The sequence below is a fragment of the Triticum urartu genome, chromosome 2A, assembly GCF_056163025.1.
Source record: "Triticum urartu cultivar PI428250 chromosome 2A, HENAU_Tu73, whole genome shotgun sequence".
Taxonomy (NCBI): Eukaryota; Viridiplantae; Streptophyta; class Magnoliopsida; order Poales; family Poaceae; genus Triticum; species Triticum urartu.
The window spans coordinates 394,522,941-394,527,271 of record NC_141874.1 but is presented as its reverse complement, the minus strand read 5'-3'; positions in this window follow the sequence as shown (position 1 = coordinate 394,527,271).

Sequence of the window (4,331 nt, the reverse complement as noted above, 5' to 3'; positions counted from 1 at the left end):
ATTCTGATATATCACAAGTTATTGATGATGCTACTTCTACCATGAATGATGCTTATGATGATGCTAGTGTTGGGAAACACAGTAATTTCAAAAATTTCCTACGCACATGCAAGATCCATTTGGTGATGCATAGCAACGAGAGGGGAAGAGTGTTGTCAACGTACCCTCGTAGACCGTAAGCGGAAGCGTTATGACAACGTGGTTGGTGTAGTCGTACGTCTTCACGATCCGACTGATCCTAGCACCGAAGGTACACACCTCCGCGATCTGCACACGTTCAGCTCGGTGACGTCCCGCGAACTCTAGATCTAGCTGAGTGTCGAGGGAGAGTTTTGTCAGCACGACGGCGTGATGACGGTGATGATGAAGCTACCGACGCAGGGCTTCACCTAAGCACTGCAACAATATGACTGAGGTGGAAATCTGTGGAGGGGGGCACCGCACACGGCTAAGCAATCAACTTATGTGTCTATGGGGTGCCCCCTTCCCCTGTATATAAAGGAGTGGAGGAGGGGAGGGCCGACCCTCTCTATGGCGCGCCCTAGGGGGAGTCCTACTCCCACCGAGAGTAAGATTCCCCCGTTTCCCTAGTAGGAGTAGGAGAGAAGGAAGGGGGAGAGAGAAGGAAGGAAGGGGGGCAGGCCCCCAGCCAATTCAGATTGGGCTAGGGGGGCGTGCCCTCCTCCTCGGCCTTCCTCTCCTCTATTCCACTAAGGCCCAATAAGGCCCATATACTCCCCGGGGGGTTCCGGTAACCCCCCGGTACTCCGGTAAATGCCCGAACTCACCCGGAACCATTCCGATGTCCAAACATAGCCTTCCAATATACCGATCTTTATGTCTCGACCATTCCGAGACTCCTCGTCATCTCCGTGATCATATCTGGACTCCGAACTACCTTCGGTACATCAAAACACATAAACTCATAATAACGATCGTCACCGAATGTTAAGCATGCGGACCCTACGGGTTCGAGAACTATGTAGACATGACCGAGACTCTTCTCCGGTCAATAACCAATAGCGGAACCTGGATGCTCATATTGGTTCCTACATATTCTACGAAGATCTTTATCGGTCAAACCGCATAACAACATACGTTGTTCCCTTTGTCATTGGTATGTTACTTGCCCGAGATTCGATCATCGGTATCTCAATACCAAGTTCAATCTTGTTACTGGAAAGTCTCTTTACTCGTTCCGTCATGCATCATCCTGCAACTAACTCATTAGTCACATTGCTTGCAAGGTTTATAGTGATGTGCATTGCCGAGAGGGCCCAGAGATACCTCTCCGACAATCGAAGTGTCAAATCCTAATCTCGATCTATGCCAACTGAACAAACACCATCGGAGACACCTGTAGAGCATCTTTATAATCACCCAGTTATGTTGTGACATTTGATAGCACACTAAGTGTTCCTCCGGTATTCGGGAGTTGCATAATCTCATAGTCATAGGAACATGTATAAGTCATGAAGAAAGCAACAACAATAAACTAAACGATCATAGTGCTAAGCTAACAGATGGGTCTTGTCCATCACATCATTCTCTAATGATGTGACCCCGTTCATCAAATGACAACACATGTCCATGGCTAGGAAACTTAACCATCTTTGATTAATGAGCCAGTCAAGTAAAGGCATACTAGGGACACTCTGTTTGTCTATGTATTCACACATGTACTAAGTTTCCGTTTAATACAATTCTAGCATGAATAATAAACATTTATCATGATATAAGTAAATATAAATAACAACTTTATTATTGCCTCTAGGGCATATTTCCTTCAGTCTCCCACTTGCACTAGAGTCAATAATCTAGTTCACATCGTCACGTGATTTCACACCAATAGTTCACATCTTTATGTGATTAGTTCATATCTTCATATGACTAATACCCAAATGGTTTACTATAGTCAATAATCTAGTTCACATCGCTTTGTGATTAACACCCAAAAGTGATCATGTTTTGCTTGTGAGAGAAGTTTAGTCTACGGGTCTACAACATTTAGATCCGTATGTATTTTGCAAATTTCTATGTCTACAATACTCTGCACGGAGCTACTCTAGATGATTGCTCCCACTTTCAATATGTATCTAGATCAATATTTAGAGTCATCTAGATCGATGTAAAAAGCTTGCATCGACGTAACTCTTTACGATGAACTCTTTTATCACCTCCATAACCGAGAAATATTTCCTTAGTCCTCTAAGGATAATTTTGACCACTGTCTAGTGATCTACTGCTAGATCACTGTTGTACTCCCTTGCCACAATCATGCTAAGGTATACAATAGGACTGGTACACAGCATAGCATACTTTATAGACCTATGACTGAGGCATAGGGAATGAATTTTCATCCTCTTTCTATTTTCTGCCGTGGTCGGGTTTTGAGTCTTTACTCAACTTCACACCTTGCAACATAGGCAAGAACTCCTACTTTGACTATTCCATTTTGAACTACTTCAAAATCTTGTCTAGGTATGTACTCATTGAAAAATCTTATCAAGCGTCTTGATCTATCTCTATAGATCTTGACGCTCAATGTGTAAGCAGCTTCACCGAGGTCTTTCTTTGAAAAGCTCCTTTAAACACTCCTTTATTCTTTCTAGAAAATTCTACATCATTTCCGATTAACAATATGTCACTCACATATACTTATCAGAAAGGTTGTAGTGCTCCCACTCATTTTCTTGTAAATACAGGCTTCACCGCAAGTCTGTATAAAACTATATGCTTTGATCACACTATCAAAGCGCATATTCCAACTCTGAGAGGCTTGCACCAGTCCATAAATGGATCGCTAGAGCTTGCACACTTTGTTAGTACCTTTAGGATTGACAAAACCTTCTGGTTGCATCACATACATCTCTTCTTTAATAAATCCATTAAGGAACATAGTTTTGACATCCATTTGCCAGATTTCATAAAATGCGGCAACTGCTAACATGATTCAGACAGACTTTTAGGCATCGATACGAGTGAGAAAATCTCATCATAGTCAACACTTTGAACTTGTCAAAAACCTTTTTGCGACAATTCGAGCTTTGTAGATAGTAACACTACCATCAGCGTCCGTCTTCCTCTTGAAGATCCATTTATTCTCAATGGCTCGCCGATCAACGGGCAAGTCAATCAAAGTACATACTTTCTTCTTTATACATGGATCCCATCTCAGATTTCATGGCCTTAATCCATTTCGCGGAATCTGGGATTATCATCGCTTCCTCATAGTTCGTAGGTTCGTCATGGTCTAGTAACATGACTTCCAGAAAGGATTACCGTACCACTCTGGTACGGACCATACTCTGGTTGACCTACGAGCTTCGGTAGTAACTTGATCTTAAGTTTCATGATCATTATCATTAGCTTCCTTACTAATTGGCGCAGGAATCACTAGAACTGATTTCTGTGATGAACTACTTTCCAATTCGGGAGAAGGTACAATTACCCCATCAAGTTATACTTTCCTCCCACTCACTTCTTTCGAGAGAAACTCCTTCTCTAGAAAGGATCCTCTCTTAGCAACAAAGATCTTGCCTTTTGGATCTGTGATAGAAGGTGTACCCAATAATTTCTTTTGGGTATCCTATGAAGACACACTTCTCCGATTTGGGTTTGAGCTTATCAGGTTGAAACTTTTTCACATAAGCATCACAACCCCAAACTTTAAGAAACGACAACTTGGGTTTCTTGCCAAACCATAGTTCATACGGTGTCGTCTCAACGGATTTAGATGGTGCCCTTTTTAATGTGAATGCAGCTGTCTCTAACGCATAACCCCAAAACGATAGTGGTAAATCGGTAAGAGACATCATAGATCATACCATATCTAATAAAGTACGGTTACGACGTTCGGACACACCATTATGTTGTGGTGTTCTAGGTGGCGTGAGTTGCGAAACTATTCCACATTGTTTCAAATGAAGACCAAACTCGTAACTCAAATATTTCGTCACCGCGATCAGATCGTAGAAACTTTATTTCCTTGTCACGATGATTTTCCACTTCACTCTGAAATTCTTTGAACTTTTCAAATGTTTCAGACATATGTTTCATCAAGTAGATATACCCATATCTGCTCAAATCATCTATGAAGGTCAAAAAATAACGATACCCGCCGCGAGCCTCAACACTCATCGGATCGCATACATCACTATGTATTATTTCCAATAAGTCAGTTGCTCGCTCCATTGTTCCGGAGAACGGAGTCTTAGTCATCTTGCCCATGAGGCATGGTTTGCAAGTATCAAGTGATTCATAATCAAGTGATTCCAAAAGCCCATCAGCATGGAGTTTCTTCATATGCTTTACACCAATATGACCTAAAC